Below are 19,780 nucleotides of genomic sequence, written 5' to 3' on the forward strand. Positions count from 1 at the left end.
TGTGGGGGTAAACCACTGTTTGGGCGCACGGCAGAGCTCAGAAGGGAGGGAGTACCATTTGACTTTTTTAGCGCAAAATTGGCTGTCGTGTTTGGAGACCCCCTGATGTACCTAAACAGTGGAAACCCCCCAATTCTAACTCCAACCCTAACCCCAACACAGCCCTAACCCTAATCTCAACCCGATCCATAATCCTAATCACAACCCTAACGATAATCACAACCCTAACCCCCAAACAGCCCTAATCTCAACCCTAACCATAACCCTAATCAAAACCCTAAATCCAACACACCCCTAACCCTAATCCCAACCCTAACCCTAATCCCAACCCTAATCCCAAACGTAACACTAATCCCAACCCTAATCCAAACGCTAACCCTAATCCCAACTCTAACCCTAACTTTAGCCCCAACCCTAACTTTAGCCCCAACCCTAACCATAACTTTAGCCCCCGTCGTCACAAAATAAGTTCAATGTAACCTTTTTTTTGTACGTCGCGTCCGCCATTTCCGCGGATGCGTGGCCGTAACTCTGCCCCCTCCTCCCCAGGACATAGACTGGGCAGCGGATGCGTTGAAAAACTGCATCCGCTGCCCACGTTGTGCACAATTTTCACAACGTGCGTCGGTACATCGGGCCGACGCATTGCGACCGCCCCGTACCGACGCAAGTGTGAAAGAAGCCTAAGGCTACTTTCACACTAGCGTCGTACTCGGCCCATCGCAGTGTGTCGGGCCGACGTACCGACGCTAGCGTTGTAAGCGCCGCACAACGGGTGCAGCGGATGCTGTTTTTTCAACGCATCCGCTGCCCCATTGTGAGGTGCGGGGAGGCGGGGGCGGAGTTCCGGCCACGCATGCGCGGTCGGAAATGGCGGACACGTCGCACAAAAAAGTTACATGCAGTTTTTTTTGTGTCGACGGTCCGCCGAAGCACGACGCATCCGTCGCACGACGGATGCGACATGTGGCAATCCGTCGCAATGCGTCGCTAATGCAAGCCAATGGAGAAAAAACGCATCCTGCAAGCACTTTTGCAGGATGCGTTTTTTCTCCAACGACGCATTGCGACGGAAGCCAAAAAACGCTAGTGTGAAAGTAGCCTAACTCTAACCCTAGCCCTAACCCTAACCCTAAATTTAGCCCCAACCCTAACCCTAACTCTAACCCTAACTCTAACCCTAACTCTAACCCTAACCCTAACCCTAACTCTAACCCTAACTCTAACCCTAACCCTAACCCTAACCCTAACTCTAACCCTAACTCTAACCCTAACCCTAACCCTAATTTTAGCCCCAACTTGTCTTCTCCTGCCGGCCGGCAGATGGCAGCAGATGGCGGGCGCACTGCGCATGCGCCCGCCATGATGAAAAAGCCGGCTGGCAGGAGAAGACAGAAGAGGACCCAGGGACCCCGGGTGAGTATGATAGGGTCCCCGAATCCCCCTATTTCTCTGTCCTCTGATGTGCGATCACATCAGAGGACAGAGAAATAACTGATCGCTTTTTTTTTTTTTTTTTTGCGGTCGCCGGTAAACTGTTAATTACCGGCGATCGCAAAGCAGGGGTCGGTGCAAACCGACCCCGATCATGTTCTTTGGGGTCTCGGCTACCCCCGGCAGCCGAGACCCCAAAGAACATCCGGGTGCCGGGCGGCGGGCGCACTGCGCCCGCCATTTTTTCCCGGAAAAAAGATGGCGGCGCCCATGGGGAGACACGAGGAGCACCGGGGGAGGTAGGTAAGTATTGGGGGGCTATTGGGGGCCATCGGGGACCACATTTCTCTGTCCTCCGATGTGCGATCACATCGGAGGACAGAGAAATTAAACGGCAAATCGCGTTTTTTTTTTTTTTGTTGCGACCGCCGGTAAACGGTTAATTACCGGCGATCGCAACTCGGGGGTCGGTAAAAACCCCCCGAATCATGTTCTCTGGGGTCTCGGCTACCCTCGGCAACCGAGACCCCAGAGAAAATCCGACTCTGGGGGGCGCTATTCACTTTTTCCACAGCCCCGTTAATTAACGGCGCTGTGGATTAAGTACCCTTAGCGGCCGCCGTTAAAAGGCGTATCGGCGGTCGTTAAGGGGTTAAACAGCTTAGCGTTTTCAGAAATCTAAAGCGGTTAACAGACCTTCATAAGCCTGAACATAAGCAAGTCGTTTTTACACAGAAATGCAAATGTTCATTCTTTTCAGTCATTTCTATTCGTTTTTTAGATGAAAAAGAAAATGATGTGTGCAGATCTTGCAGTTGGTTTTTGTGAGCTATTTACAGGTGGATTTTACAAATTGCATGGAGGTAAATATACAGGTCCTTCTCAAAAAATTAGCATATAGTGTTAAATTTCATTATTTACCATAATGTAATGATTACAATTAAACTTTCATATATTATAGATTCATTATCCACCAACTGAAATTTGTCAGGTCTTTTATTGTTTTAATACTGATGATTTTGGCATACAACTCCTGATAACCCAAAAAACCTGTCTCAATAAATTAGCATATCAAGAAAAGGTTCTCTAAATGACCTATTACCCTAATCTTCTGAATCAACTAATTAACTCTAAACACATGCAAAAGATACCTGAGGCTTTTAAAAACTCCCTGCCTGGTTCATTACTCAAAACCCCCATCATGGGTAAGACTAGCGACCTGACAGATGTCAAGAAGGCCATCATTGACACCCTCAAGCAAGAGGGTAAGACCCAGAAAGAAATTTCTCAACAAATAGGCTGTTCCCAGAGTGCTGTATCAAGGCACCTCAATGGTAAGTCTGTTGGAAGGAAACAATGTGGCAGAAAACGCTGTACAACGAGAAGAGGTGACCGGACCCTGAGGAAGATTGTGGAGAAGGACCGATTCCAGACCTTGGGGAACCTGAGGAAGCAGTGGACTGTCTGGTGTGGAAACATCCAGAGCCACCGTGCACAGGCGTGTGCAGGAAATGGGCTACAGGTGCCGCATTCCCCAGGTAAAGCCACTTTTGAACCATAAACAGCGGCAGAAGCGCCTGACCTGGGCTACAGAGAAGCAGCACTGGACTGTTGCTAAGTGGTCCCAAGTACTTTTTTCTGATGAAAGCAAATTTTGCATGTCATTCGGAAATCAAGGTGCCAGAGTCTGGAGGAAGACTGGGGAGAAGGAAATGCCAAAATGCCTGAAGTCCAGTGTCAAGTACCCACAGTCAGTGATGGTGTGGGGTGCCATGTCAGCTGCTGGTGTTGGTCCACTGTGTTTCATCAAGGGCAGGGTCAATGCAGCTAGCTATCAGGAGATTTTGGAGCACTTCATGCTTCCATCGGCTGAAATGCTTTATGGAGATGAAGATTTCATTTTTCAGCACGACCTGGCACCTGCTCACAGTGCCAAAACCACTGGTAAATGGTTTACTGACCATGGTATTACTGTGCTCAATTGGCCTGCCAACTCTCCTGACCTGAACCCCATAGAGAATCTGTGGGATATTGTGAAGAGAAAGTTGAGAGACGCAAGACCCAACACTCTGGATGAGCTTAAGGCCGCTATTGAAGCATCCTGGGCCTCCATAACATCTCAGCAGTGTCACAGGCTGATTGCCTCCATGCCACGCCGCATTGAAGCAGTCATTTCTGCCAAAGGATTCCTGACCAAGTATTGAGTGCATAACTGAACATTATTATTTGATGGTTTTTTTGTTTGGTATTAAAAAACACTTTTATTTGATTGGTCGGGTGAAATATGCTAATTTATTGAGACAGGTTTTTTGGGTTATCAGGAATTGTATGCCAAAATCATCAGTATTAAAACAATAAAAGACCTGACAAATTTCAGTTGGTGGATAATGAATCTATAATATATGAAAGTTTAATTGTAATCATTACATTATGGTAAATAATGAAATTTAACACTATATGCTAATTTTTTGAGAAGGACCTGTATAAAGGATTGTCCGGTCTCCTAATGAAAGTCTGCAGTCGCTCAATATGATTGCATGCTACTAAAGCCTTAGTGTCCACATGCACACGTTGAGTATTTGGTGAGGGTTTTTTTAGAAACACGTCCCCACTTCTGCATTTTATGAATCCACGTCTAGATAGAAAAAATTATAAGCACATACATTCACATTTACTGCATAAAAAAGTTAGTGGGAGTGCTTCTTTAACCAACGATGCCATTATGGACCTTGCTTTATACAATGGGACCTTGAAAAGAGCCTTCTGCAAACTGTTCACGGATGAAAAGGGCCAATACATGTCTATGGGTCCAGCACATGGTTGCTGGGTTTATCAACTGTCCAGAAATTTCTGGACAGTCCATAAAAATAAGGGACTTTTTTGCCTTTCCATAAAAAAAGAGGAGTAGTATGAGATTTTTATTTTTTTATTTTATTTTTTTTTTTTAAGCTGAACAAACTTATACAGATTATTTTGACTGTGATTATCATCATTTTACAGTTTACAGTGAAAGCGGCGGACGACTTCATATCAGAATTATGGGCTGTGGTCGGCATACACATATTTGATATAGCTGCACTGAGAAACGTCCCCAATCAAAATATTAACTGAATTAATCCAAATGGTAAACGGTGAAACAAGAAAAAACAAAAAATTAGAAACGCCAGAATTATGTTTTTTTTTGTCACTGCAACATTGCAATAAAAGGCAAACAGGCGATCAAAGCATCATATCTACTCTAAGATTGTATTAATCAAAACACCAGCTCTGTGCGTGAAAAATAAGCTCTTACCAAGCCCCAGATCCTGAAAAATGGAGACGCTACAGGTTTTGGAAAAAAAATATACCGTATATACTCGAGTATAAGCCGACCCGAGTATAAGCCGACCCCCCTAATTTTGCCACAAAAAACTGGGAAAACTTATTGACTCGAGTATAAGCCTAGGGGGAAAAATGCAGCAGGTACCGGTGAATTTCAAAATTAAAAATAGATGCTCCATACCGTTCATTATGGCCCCATAGATGCTCCACATAAAGCTGTGCCACATATAATGCTCTGCACCGTTCATTATGGCCCCATAGATGCTCCACATAAAGCTGTGCCATATATACAATGCTCTGCACCGTTGCCCCATAGCTGTGCCACATATATAATGCTCTGCACCGTTGCCCCATAGCTGTGCCATATATATAATGCTCTGCACCATTGCCCCATAGCTGTGCCATATAGTGCTCTGCCCCATTGCTGTGCCATATAGTGCTCTGCCCCATAGCTGTGCCATATAGTGCTCTGCCCCATAGCTGTGCCATATAGTGCTCTGCCCCATAGCTGTGCCATATAGTGCTCTGCCCCATAGCTGTGCCATATAGTGCTCTGCCCCATAGCTGTGCCATATAGTGCTCTGCCCCATAGCTGTGCCATATAGTGCTCTGCCCCATAGCTGTGCCATATAGTGCTCTGCCCCATAGCTGTGCCATATAGTGCTCTGCCCCATAGCTGTACCATACAGTGCTCTGCCCCATAGCTGTACCATACAGTGCTCTGCCCCATAGTTGTACCATACAGTGCTCTGCACCGTCCATTATTGCCCCATAGCTGCTGCTGCAATAAAAAAAAAATAAAACACATACTCACCTGTCTTGCAGCTCCTCGGCGCCATCTTCCCGGCGTCTCCCTGCACTGACTGATCAGGCAGAGGGCGGCGCGCACACTATATGCGTCATCGCGCCCTCTGCCTGAACAGTCAGAGCGGAGAGAGAGAGACGCCGGGAAGATGGCGCGACGCCCGGCGTGTGGAACCAGGATAGGTGAATATGCGATACTTACCTGCTCCCGGCGTCCCGCTCCTTCCCCCTGCCTGTCTTCGGTGCCGCAGCCTCTTCCTCTGTCAGCGGTCACCGGCACCGCTGATTAGAGAAATGAATTATGCGGCTCCGCCCCTATGGGGGGTGGAGCAGCCTATTCATTTCTCTAATGAGCGGTCCCACGTGACCGCTCAGGGGAAGAGGCTGCTGCACCCGGAAACCGTGTAACAGGCAGGGGGAGCGCCAGGATCGCCGGGACTAGGTAAGTATATGACAGTGCTCACCCGCCGACCCCACCACCGATCATGACTCGAGTATAAGCCGAGGGGGCACTTTCAGCCCATAAATTTGGGCTGAAAATCTCGGCTTATACTCGAGTATATATATTTTTTTTGTTTGTGTTCTTCTTACACAAACTTTGGATTTTTTTTTTCAATATGTATAAAACCATCCATAGCCTACATTCGCACAATGCGATTTGATGTTACAGATTTTCTGCATCTATTAAAGGGTTTGTCCACTACTTTCAATTAACCCCCCAATGTATCCCCCCAGGGCCCCCAATGAATTGTGCAAATACCTTTCGTTGCCGTTTTTCGCCTGTGAGCGGCGCTATTCCGGCGGGTGAATCCGGGTCACGTGACCCCCAGGCTGCAGCCGCCGCCTATTTCCGCCGACGTCACGTCAATTTCCAGACTCTGGAAATTGATGTGACGTCAGCAGCAGGCGTGTGCCAGCCTCACAGTCAGCAGTCACTCATCAAGAGTGACTGGGCTGTGGGCGGCGCTGGGGGCTGCAGGCCTGTGCTGGGGGCGGGCGGGACTGTGCTGGGGGCGGGCGGGACTGTGCTGGGGGCGGGCGGGACTGTGCTGGGGGCGGGCGGGACTGTGCTGGTTCTGTGCTGGGGCCGGGCGGGGCTAGTCAGGGAATCCATGATGTGATGTGCGGGGCTCTGCGTGCCGGCATGTGCGGGCCGGGGCTCTGCGTGCTGGTATGTGCGTGCCGGTATGGGCGGTGCTGTGGTCTGCTGCGGGGGTGGTCATGTGTGTGTGGTCATGTGTGCGTGTGTGTGCAGGCATCGTCCGATGGGACTACAAGTCCCATCGGGCTCTGCCTGCTACAGTGACACATTAGCCAATGATGGGACAGTAGTAGTCCCATCATCCAGCTAACGTGTTGAATATAAAAAAAAAAAAAAAAGACACATACACATGTACAGTACATACATACATACATACATACATACAACACACACCATGTGACATGCGACGGCATGCGACGGCATGCGGCATGCACCATGCGACGACATGCACCATGCGACGACATGCACCATGCGACGACATGCACCATGCGACGACATGCACCATGCGATAATATGCATCAGGCAATGACAATCCACAATGTATTCCTCACAATGTATTCCTACGCCCCTGTGAGAAAATAGTCCCTAGTCTCACTTTATGCCATTGCTGTGTGAGATATTTTCCCAGGCAGCAATTGCCATAAAGTGAGACTCAGAGGTTACTATAGTTCAGTGATGCACTGCAGGAGCCATTGTCTCCTGTCAGTGTGTCACTGAGGGTCCTATAGAGCAGTGACATCACCCGATGTCACTGTTCTATAGAGGAGATCGTCGTGGGACACTCGTTATTAATTGGACTACGGCGGACAGGTAGTATGCGGTTTATTATTTTACGTTATTTGCAGGCGCTGAAGTATGGTCAGTATGGTTAAATGAAGAATATTAAAATACTTCTTTCCTAGTGTGTGTGTGTGTGTGTGTGTGTGTGTGTGTGTGTGTGTGTGTGCGTGTGTGTGTGTGTGTGTGTGTGTGTGTTTTTATTAACCCTTTATTAATATTGGATTAATAACGGATAGGCGGCTTATTGACGCCTCTCCGTTATTAACCCGGCTTAATGTCACCTTACAATAGCAAGGTGACATTAACCCCTTATTACCCCATATCCCACCGCTACACGGGAGTGGGAAGAGAGGGGCTAAGTGCCGGAATTGGCGCATCTTACAGATACACCATTTCCGGGGCGGCTGCGGACTGGTATTTGTAGCCGGGGCTATGAATATCAGCCCGCAGCTGTTTGCGTAGCCTTTCTGGCTATAAAATATTGGGTGACCCCACGTCATTTTTTTTTGGGGGGGTCCCCCTATTTTAATAGCCAGTAAAGGCTACGCAGACAGCTGAGGGCTGATATTTATAGCAGGCTACAAATATTGGCCCCCGGCTTTCCCCCTCTGGTGCAGAAAATTGTGCGGGAGCCCACGCCGTTTTTTTATTAAATTAAACGCTCATTAAGGCCTCTTTCACACTTACGTCGGTACGGGTCCGTCGCTATGCATCGGGCCGACGTACTGACGCACGTTAAATTTGTGCATGTGGACAGTGGATGCAGTTTTTCAACGCATCCACTGCCCATTCTGAAGTCCGGGTAGGAGGGGGCGGAGTTTTGGCCGCGCATGCGCGGTAGAAAATGGCGGACGCAACGGACAAAAAACGTTCACTTGAACGTTTTTCGTGCCAATGGTCCGCCAAAACACGATGCATCCATTGCACGACGGACGCGACATGTGGCCATCTGTCGCAATCCATCGCTAAGACAAGTCTATGGGTAAAGAACGCATCCTGCGAGCACATTTGCAGGATCCGTTTTTTTCCCAAAAAGACGGATTGCTAAAAACGTAAGTGTGAAAGTAGCCTTAGAAACATCGACCTTTCTATTATATATCTATGGATATATCTATCTATAGATATATTTATAGATAGATATATCTACAGATACATAGATGTATCTATCCATATATATGGCTGCTTTCACACATCAGGTTTTTGCCGTCAGGCACAATCCGGCGAGTTTTGAAAAAAACAGATCCATTTTTTTCCGCCGGATTTCTCATAGAGTTGTATTAGCGCCGGATTGCGCCTGATGGCCACACGTTTCATCCTTTTTTTGCCAGATCGGTCAAAAAAGCTGTTTCCGCCAGACGGAAAACACATACAGAGGAACGTGTTTTCTGTCCGGCGAAAAAACGCACAGCGACGGATCCGGCAAAAAACGTATGAAACTCAGATGTGAAATGATGAATCCGGCCTCGGAATCCGTTTTTTCATGCATGTTTCCTTTCAAATCATGCACATTTTCTGTTTATTTATTTCCAAAAACTGCATCAAAACCACGCAAAAACCGCACCAAAAAGTGCATCAAAACCTGGTGCAATTTTGATGCAGTTTTTGGTGCGTTTTTGATGCAGTTTTTGGTGGTTTTGGTGCAGTGTTGATGCAATTTTGGTGCGGTTTTGATGCAGTTTTTGCACGGTTTTGATGCATTTTTTAATTCACTTTTGGTGCGGTTTTTGCGCGGTTTTTATGCGTTTTGGTGCGTTTTTGAAAGCTCAATAAAGATGTATTATTGAACAAAAAAAAAAAAGATTTGTGATGTCATTGTCCAACCTCCTCTTTTACATTTGTCCAACCCACACTCCATTACACGCACAGATAGACATATAGATGATAGATGAAATGGATAGACAGATCTACATATAGATAGATCTATAGATGCATACATCTATCTATCTATTCATATATCTATCGATAGATATATCTATTGATAGATGTATGGATAGCGTAGGGTGTGTGTCCACTGTCCAGATTACATCAGAATTAGTTGCAGATTGGATGCTACGTACTTGTAGTCCCATCGGATGATGCCTGCACACACACCCCAAAAGACCCCCCGCACAGCCCCGCACACACCCTTACAGTTCCGCACACACCCTTACAGTTCCGCACCCACCCGAACAGCCAGGCACCCACCCGAACAGCCAGGCACACACCCGAACAGTCCCGCACACACCCGAACAGTCCCGCACACACCCGAACAGCCCGCAGACCCAGCACACACATACACGCACACAGTCACCGCCCACACACTTCCCTCCTCCCGAACTGCAGTGTTTCTCGGAGCCAAACCTGCAGATCTTTTTTTACATCTGCGGTTTTGCTGCGGATGTTCCCGAATCAATGAAAGTCTAAAGGTGCAAAAACGCTGCAGTTCCGCACAAAAGAAGTGACATGCTGCGGGAAAAAAAGCTGCGTTTCGTTGCGGCTTTTTCCGCAGCATGTGCACAAGTCTGCGGCTCCCATAGACTTACATTGGTTGTGCACTACACTGCGGATTTGATGCAATTCTGTGCAGCAAAAAATGCTGCGGATCTGAAATCAAATCCGCAAAGTGTGCACACAGCCTTAGCATTTAGTGAACCTAGCAAAAAAGCCAAGCAAAAAACAAGTGTGGGATTGCACTTTATTTGCAATTTCATTGCACTTGGAATTTTTTTCACATTTTCTGTTACACGACATGGTAAAACCAACGGTGTCGTTCAAAAGTAGAACTTGTCCCGCAAGAAATAAGCCCCCACATGGCCATATTGACGGAAAAATTATGGCTCTGGAAAGAAGGGGAGCGATAAACGAAAAAAGCTCCAGGGGTGAAGGGGTTTAGAAACATGGATATGGACATATCTATGGAAATAGACATAGATATATAGATATATCTGTATGTATTCATCTATCTATCTATCTGTTATCTATCTATCTATCCATCTATCTGTGTGTAATGGAGTGTGGGTTGGACAAATGTAAAAGGGAAGGTTGGACAGAAATGGCATCACAAATCTTTTTGAAAATAGAAGAGAGAGGGTTTGGGTGTGTTTTGGAGTGGATGTGCCAGGTGCAGAGTTACAGGCGAGTGCAATGCATCATGGAACTTGTAGTATTAGAGCACAGTAAGTCAGGAGAAAGGAAGTTGTCGATTAACCCCATGAGAGCTGGATCCGGCACTAAAGATGTGCTGCTACAGCATGATGAAAGGTAATATTGCTAAAATAAACACAGTAGATGTTTTCAGTGGCACATAATAGCAAGATTTATGGAAAAAAAAAAAAAAGGATTATAGTAGTGGACAACTTCTTTAAGTACTTTCGTTTGTCTCATTGCGCTTTTGAGTGCATTGTTTCACAAGTGTTTTTTATTGCTTTTTTTGTCACTTGCTTTACTGGTTGGTATATCATGTTTTAAATAAAGTTACTTTGATATGTCCTGGTATTTGGCTTTGACAACTTTATTCATATAGTCGTGTGCGGATTACATGTGTTTTTGATGAGTTTGGAAGTGCCTTCACACATTTTTTTTCCTATTTTTTTTTTTTTTTTGCAAATATGCCAGCATTTTTACTTTTTTGTGTGTCTTAGTACCCGAATGAAAACTCTGACATGGTTTCTGTTGCAGATTTAAGCCACATCAGTCATGCATAAGGAGAGATTCAAAAAGCAGTCAGTAAGGTGTAAGTGATATTGCATGCTTTGACTTGGAAAATTTGCAGAACAAGTTAATTTTCTGCCTGAAAACAAAAGCAAAGTGTGGATGAGATCAGGAAAATGTCATGTCATCCATTCTGCTAGCACTGTGTTCTGCTGACATTTGTCCTTCTACAAATGAACATGCAGAATGGGAAAACAATTAGGGTATGTGTCCACGTTCAGGAAACGCTGCGTTTTTGACGCTGCGTTTTTCCGCAGCGTCAAAAACGCAGCGTCCAGATGTTACAGCATAGTGGAGGGGATTTCATGAAATCCCGACTCCACTATGCGTTAAAAAACGCATGCGTTTTTGCCGCGAAATCGCATGCGCGGTGCGTTTTTTCAAAACGCAGCATGTTGCTACTATGAGCAAAACACGCAGGTACACCGCAGGTGACCTGCCAGTGACCTCAGGTGCAGTTTTGGCCAGGATTTTACTTGCATAAAATCCTGACCAAAGCCTGAAGCAAGCCTGAACGTGGACACATACCCCTATAGTGCATGTTACCTTTTATCCCATGTGTTTGGTTTTGTTTTTTTATTTTGTTTTCAGCATTTCTCATTGAAATCAATAGGACGCTTATGCAAAGGAATAGTTGGTGTTTGTTTTTGTTTTTTTAATTTGGATTCTGGATCAGAATCGGTTTCTAAATCTTTGTCAAAAAACCTAATACACATGACACATGAGCTGGGGAAGGGGGTGTAGTGGAAATCAATGGAGGCTTATTGGGGAAAAACAGCCAAATAAACCCACCATACCTTTAAAAAAAAAGTCACAATGTCAAATGCAAGCAAAGCCAATGCAGTGTGTCTTACAGTTAGTATTTCCCTTTTCATTTTCAACAAATATCAGTTTTATTTTTATTGGGGGGGGGGAGGGTTTAGCAAACACAGCAAAAAAACACCACTGAAATGCAGCATTTTAACAAGTAACGTGCGTCGGCTCCCGTACTGTGTATTTCGGGTTCTTTTGGGATTTTAGATGAAATGCTCTTTAACGTTTAGTGTAACAGATATAAAAGATGAATGGGGGATAAAGCTGGCTTTGCATGGTTCCCTCACAGGCGGCAGCGCCTTGGAAAGAAATACTGCACACATAATATCCTCTATTCAGCTTCAGTGAATTGTCAGCAGCTCACTGTGGTCTGGACTGTGCTGCATACAAATGCTGGCTGCAAAAGCTGACACTCCCCATAACATAATACATACATAATGAGAGCAAATACATGGGATATGCTCAAGCAATAAAATGGCAATGTGAAGGCACAAGATGGGTATGTGTCAGTCTACGGATTAACAGAAGTATGGTCACACCTATACAAGCAAACACGTGTGCAACATTCACAGAATCCAGTCCATGTACAGTGGAGGAGAATTACTAATCCAGTTAGGCCAGTTTGTGGCTAGTCGCAATTGAGCCCCCTTTCATCTCACAGCAGGAGTCTTCCTGATAAATGAAGATCAATACCATAGGCAAGTTCACAACGGCCACAGCACGGGAACATGAAATCAGAGCTTCAGTCACTACCTTATATTGTCCTGAAAGTGGTGACAGAATCCATTTAAGAGGACTGTCCCCCTATAGACAAGTCCAGATTTCAGCTGGAAAAGTCAGTCTGACACTTTCCAATAGACACCACAGTATTACAATCAGGGTTGTGGAGTCAGCAAGCCAAACCACCGACTCCAACATTTCGCTAAATCTCGACTCCACAGCACTCGTCACAATTGAGCATGTATAGATTAATCTCAACTAAAAGCGGAGATCCTTAGATCAGAACAGACATTTAGGCTATATGCACACGTTGCGGATTAGGCTTAGGAATTTCTGGTGCGGATTATGCCTCTCCTGGCAGAAAACGCACCTGCGGTTTTTTGTGCGGTTCCGCAGCGTTTTTGCTGCGGTTTTCTTGCGGATTTGCTGCGTTTTTTACCCCTGCGGTTTTCTATAATGGAATGGCTACAAAAACGCAGCAGATTCACAAAAAATAAGTGACATGCTACTTCTTTTAAACCGCAGCGTTTCCGCAGCGGCTTTTCCGCAACGTGTGCACAGCATTTTTTTTTTTCTCATTGATTTACATTGTACTGTAAATCAATTGCAGATCTGCAGCGTTTCTGCACTGCAAAAAATGCTGCGGATCCGCAGAGAATCCGCAACTTGTGCACATACCCTTAGGGTATGTGTACACGTTGCGGTTTTTGCGGCGGCTCCGCAGCGTTTCTGCAGCGGCGGCTCCGCAGCAGTTTCCCATGAGTTTACAGTTCAATGTAAACCTATGGGAAACCAAAAACGCCCCGACAGATGGCTATTATTTGTGTCACCCCCTCATATGCAGCATCCATAGTAAAACAAGTGCAGGAGTAAACCCGCAGCGGAAACTGCAAGACAAACCGCGATAAATCTGCAGGGCTAACCGCAGCGGTTTTGCCCTGCAGATTCATCAAATCCGCTGCGGGATTTAGTACATTTCATAACTTTCTCAAATTCTTATGAAAATATTTACAGCACATCCTGCATTGTACAACTGTACCCAACATATTATATATTTTAGGAGAGAGTCGGTCTATTTTATACCAAAATGGACACCAACCGTCACCTACTTTATACATGGGAGGCATGTTCCAGTTCTGGCTTATACAACCCCTGGCAAAAATTATGGAATCACCGACCTTGGAGGATGTTCATTCAATTGTTTAATTTTGTAGACAAAAAAGCAGATCACAGACATGGCACAAAACTAAAGTCATTTCAAGTGGCAACTTTCTGGCTTTAAGAAACACTAAAAGAAATCTAAAACAAAAAATGTGGTAGTCAGTAATGGTTACTTTTTTAACCAGGAATAGGGGAAAAAATTTTGAAATCACTCAATTCTGAGGAAAAAATTATGGAATCACCCTGTAAATTTTCATAACCAAAACTAACACCTGCATCAAATCAGATCTGCTCGTTAGTCTGCATCTAAAAAGGAGTGATCACACCTTGGAGAGCTGTTGCACCAAGTGGACTGACATGAATCATGGCTCCAACACTAGAAATGTCAATTGAAAAAAAGGAGAGGATTATCAAACTCTTAAAAGAGGGTAAATCATCACGCAACGTGGCAAAAGATGTTGGTTGTTCACAGTCAGCGGTGTCTAAAATCTGGACCAAATACAAACATGGGAAGGTTGTTAAAGGCAAACATACTGGTAGACCAAGGAAGACATCAAAGCGTCAAGACCAGAAACTTAAAGCAATATTTCTCCAAAACAGGAAATGCACAACAAAACAAACGAGGAATGAATGGGTGGAAACTGAAGTCTACGTCTGCGACTGAACTGTAAGAAACCGCCTAAAGGAAATGGGATTTACATACAGAAAAGCTAAACGAAAGCCATCATTAACACCTAAACAGAAAAAAACAAGGTTACAATGGGCTAAGGAAAAGCAATCGAGGACTGTGGATGAGTGGATGAAAGTCATATTCAGTGATGAATTGCGAATCTACATTGGGCAAGGTGATGATGCTGGAACTTTTGTTTGGTGCCGCTCCAATGAGATTTATAAAGATGACTGCCTGAAGAGAACATGCAAATTTCCACAGTCATTGATGATATGGGGCTGCATGTCAGGTAAAGGCACTGGGGAGATGGCTGTCATTACATCTTCAATAAGTGCACAAGTTTATGTTGATATTTTGGACATTTTTCTTATCCCATCAATTGGAAGGATGTTTGGGGATGATTAAATCATTTTTCAAGATTCAATAATGCATCCTGCCATAGAGCAAACACTGTGAAAACATTCCTTGAAAAAAGACACATAAGGTCAATGTCACGGCCTGCAAATAGTCCAGATCTCAATCCAATTGAAAATCTTTGGTGGAAGTTGAAGAAAATGGTCCATGACAAGGCTCCAACCTGAAAGCTGATCTGGCAACAGCAATCAGAGAAAGTTATAGGCAGATTGATGAAGAGTACTGTTTGACACTCATTAAGTCCATGCCTCAGAGACTGCAAGCTGTTATAAAAGCCAGAGGTGGTGCAACAAAATACTAGTGATGTGTTGGAGTGTTTTTTGTTTGTTTGTTTTTCATGATTCCATAATTTTTTTGTCAGAATTGAGTGACTCCAGAATTTTTCCCTATGCTTGGTTAAAAAAAAAAAAAGTAACCATTACCGACTACCACATTTTTTGTTCTTGACTTCTTTTAGTGTTTCCTAAAGCCAGAAAGTTGCCATTTGAAATGACTTTAGTTTTGTGCCATGTCTGTGATCTGCTTTTTTTCTACAAAATTAAACAACTGAATGAACATCCTCTAAGGCCGGTGATAATAATACAGGTAGCAGCACTTTCTAATAACAGGACCAAAAGATTGGAATATATACACAATACAATGCCCAAAGTGTATGATATTTTTTCCTTTTTCATTTGAGAAAGGCTTGCTGTGGGAGCCGAAACGTCATACACTTGGGAATGGCATAAGCCCTCCAAGCTTTGCTCATGTTATTAGGATGTGCTGCCTCCTTTTATTTTTCTATATTTAATTTCATATCCAGTAGATCGAGGGGTTTGCACCCAAAACGGATAGATTTAGTGCTTCTTTAATTTTCTTTTTTTCTATCTATATATTCATAGGTCATAGGAACTGCATGCAAGCTGCTCCAGGCACAATGCCATGTGTTGGATGGAGTAGTATGAAGCAAGGTGCCACCGGACTCTAGATCAGTGGAAAAGAGTTCTGTGGAGTGACCACACTTCTCCAGTTAGCACTCTGAAGGAAAGGTCTGGGTTTGATGAAAGTTAGAAGAATGTTACCTGCCTGATTGCATTATATAAGCTGTAAAGAGGAATCAGTCAGCACAAAATGACTATTTCAACCTAGTACAGGTGCTCAGTGTACCCTTGGCAAGGCCAAACGGTTCAGTGCCCCTTCCGATGGTTTTCCAACTATCTCCGACCTTCTCTGACTCTATAATGCCAGAGCTGTCAGAGAAGATGGGGTGGAGATGGACGAAAAAAAAGTAGGTGGGAAGTTGCACTTTGAGGCTGTGTGCACACGTAGCAGATTTTTTGCGTTTTTTTCGCGGTTTTTCGCTATAAAAACGCTATAAAACCGCGAAAAAAACGCTAACATTAAGCATCCTATGTAACAGATTGCAATCCGCATTTTTTGTGCACATGCTGCATCTTTTTCCTGAGCGGAATCGCAATCCAGAAAAAAACGCAGCATGTTCATTAGGGTATGTGCACACGTCCGGATTTCTTGCAGAAATTTCCTGAAGAAAACCGGAAATTTTCTGCAAGAAATCCGCATTTTTTTTTTTTGCGGTTTTTTTTCGGTTTTTTTTCCGCGTTTTTTTAGCATTCTGCAACCGTAATTAGCTTGCAGAATGCTAAAGTTTTCCAAGCGATCTGTAGCATCGCTTGGAAAACTGACTGACAGGTTGGTCACACTTGTCAAACATAGCGTTTGACAAGTGTGACCATCTTTTTACTATAGATGCAGCTTATGCAGCATCTATAGTAAAAGATAGAATGTTTAAAAATAATAAAAAAAAATAAAAAAAAATGGTTATACTCACCTGCAGGCGTCCGTTCCTATAGATGCCGTTGTGGTTCAGGACCTTCCATGACGTCGCGGTCACGTGAGCGGTCACATGACCGGTCTCGACCAATCACAAGACAGTGACGTCATCGCAGGTCCTTCACCGCACACCAGCTATAGAAACCGAAGCGGCAGCATGCAGCGGAGAGGCGGGAAGACATCGAAGGTGACTATAGGACTATTTTTTATTTTAATTCTTTTTTTTTACCAATTATATGGTGCCCAGTCCGTGGAGGAGAGTCTCCTCTCCTCCACCCTGGGTACCAACAGCACATAATCTGCTTACTTCCCGCATGGTGGGCACAGCCCCGTGCGGGAAGTAAGCAGATCAATGCACTCCTAGGTGTGCGGAATCCCCTGCAATTCCGCATTTTAATGAACATGTTGCTTTTTTTTCCGCGATGCGATTTTTTCACGGAAAAAAAGGCTACATTTGCACAAAAAATGCGGAATACACTGAAAATAATGGGAGGCATATGTTAGCGTTTTTTTCGCGAAAAAAACACGAAAAATACTGAACGTGTGCACATGGCCTCAAAATTGCGGAATCACGGCGATTCTGCACACATAGGAGTGCATTGATCTGCTTACTTCCCGCACGGGGCTGTGCACACCATGCGGGAAGTAAGCAGATCAAGTGCGGTTGGTACCCAGGGTGGAGGAGAGGAGACTCTCCTCCACGGACTGGGCACCATATAAGTGGTAAAAAAAAAAGAATTAAAATAAAAAATAGCGATATACTCACCTTCTGGCGGCCCGACCTTCTCAGAGGCTGCCGAGGTGTGTGTGAAGGACCTGCGATGACGTCGCGGTCACATGACCGCAATGACGTCGCGGTCACGTGACCGCTACGTCAATGGAAGGTCCTGAACACACAGCATTAGGAACGGACGCCGCTGAGGTGAGTATAACCTTTTTTTTTTTTTTTTTTTTTAATTATTTTTAACATTCTATCTTTTACTATAGATGCTGCATAGGCTGCATCTATAGTAAAAAGTTGGTCACACTTGTCAAACACTATGTTTGACAAGTGTGACCAACCTGTCAAACAGTTTTCCAAGCGATGCTACAGATCGCTTGGAAAATGCTAGCACTCTGCAAGCTAATTATGCTTGCAAAACGCTAGTTTTCTGCGGGTATATGCATGCAAATTCTGCATGCGATATACCCGCGGCAGGAGGCGCAGAATTGCCGCGGTTCTTTCCGCGGCAATTCTGCTACGTGTGAACTCAGCTAAAGTTTGGCCACGCCAAGGATGCACCAAACGCCTATGCTGGTTTCAACAGTCATTATACACAGACAGACTCCCTTTAGGTTTCATGGAGTAGGAATAATGCTATGTGGTTATTTTTCAGGGGTTGGCTTAGGCTCCTTTCAGCGTACTAAGACATTTTTGACAATTTGTATGCTTCCAAATTTGTGGGAACAGTTTGGACAAGGCTCTTATCTGTTCCAGCAGGACTGTGTCCCATTGTATAAAGCAAGGTCCATAAAGGCTTGGTAGGGCAAATTTTGTGTGGAAGAACTTGACTAGTCCAGACAGATCCATCCCTGACTTTAACCCCATCGAACACAGCTGGGATGAAGTAGAACAAACATTGGGAGTCATCTCATCCAATATCTACCACACAAACGGCCTTCTGGATGACTGGCCAAACATTTCCAGACACTGTCCAAATACTTGTGGAAAACCTTCCAAGAAGAGTGGAAGTCGCTTTATCTGCAAAGTGGAGGCCAACTCCACATTATCGGCTATGGATTTAGAATGCGATGTCAAAAGCTCGTACAGGTGTAAAGCGTCAGTGTCCCAATACTTTTGCTACATCTCGTGTGAAATTGGCGTGCTCTAATGGCACTATAATAAAATATTTCATTATCTATAATCGCAGTAGAGATTTTAGAGCCACTTAGTATAATGTCATTGTCAGAATATTATAATAACCAGATAATAACCATAATTTCAGCGGTTCATATTGTACACAATCTGAAGAAAATACAATTCTATAACATAACAAAACTACGGTATCTATGTTCTACTTGCAGTTCCAAAGGACTGACATCATATATGAAGAATGTCATCGTGAAACTCAACAATTAGACCATTTGAAAGTAGTTGTCCTAGATAAGCAAAAAAAAATGGCTATGGGGGTCTGACCACGCGAGCACTGCTTTTTAAGTATCAACTTTCTTGGTTATTTTTTTTCCAGTAAATACGTTTGTCCTAAGTAATAGAAGTATCACTGCTGGCCAGCCACTGTGCCCCTCGAAGATCATGAAGGGGAACCCCAAATCCTTGTAGGTGAATAGATCAGTATTACGTATGTGCGACTTTCGCTCTATACAGATCTACGGACCTGACGGGTTTCAGTCAGTTCCACAGAAGTTAAAAGGTTGTCTACATCTACTGGACAACTTCTTAAGATGTCCCATCAACATTTGTATTCAATAATTCTGTTCTGCCCATGGGTGCAGATTGCAACGGATGGACCCCCACCAATCAATAAATGACGGCCAATGCTGTGGATGGGTGATGACGGATTTATACACTGGAGAACACCTTTGATGATTAAATATCAATCCCCACCGATTGTTCCCACTGCTCCCAACCATGACACTTTCTGTACAGGAATCCTCTGCAGAACACAGGAGATCGGCTGATGATCAGCTATCAGACGTGACCCGGACAGATTCCACCCCGACAGATTCCACCCCGACAGATTCCACCCCGACAGATTCCACCCCGACAGATTCCACCCTGACCAATACCGGGGTGATCACAAGGATTTCAGGCATGACCGGATCACCCCCACAGATGGCTATTGTTTGTGTCACCCCCTCATGGGGTGCAGAGCTGACCCCTTCCCAAGTGCATGTGGTGGAGGTCCATGATGTGACTGCTGGGGAGCAGTATATACACTATACACTACTGGAGGAAAGCCCAGCGCCAGACCAGTTAGTAATGCTGCAATTCCTGCGTGAGTCATGTAATGGGGCAGCAGGGAGGAAACAGCACAGGGTACAGGGATGCCAGCCGGGACTGGCACCAATGGCTACCAGGCAGGGAGAGGGCAGCTATACAG

The 19,780-nt window shown here is 44.8% G+C and overlaps 1 protein-coding gene across 1 annotated transcript in view; it reads right to left on the minus strand.

The window, feature by feature from the left end:
* Window positions 1-19,780, minus strand: part of MCUB (mitochondrial calcium uniporter dominant negative subunit beta) — a 156,782-nt gene that overhangs the window by 136,334 nt on the left and 668 nt on the right. The window lies entirely within an intron of this gene.

This window comes from Ranitomeya variabilis, chromosome 1 (genome assembly GCF_051348905.1).
Source record: "Ranitomeya variabilis isolate aRanVar5 chromosome 1, aRanVar5.hap1, whole genome shotgun sequence".
Classification (NCBI taxonomy): Eukaryota; Metazoa; Chordata; class Amphibia; order Anura; family Dendrobatidae; genus Ranitomeya; species Ranitomeya variabilis.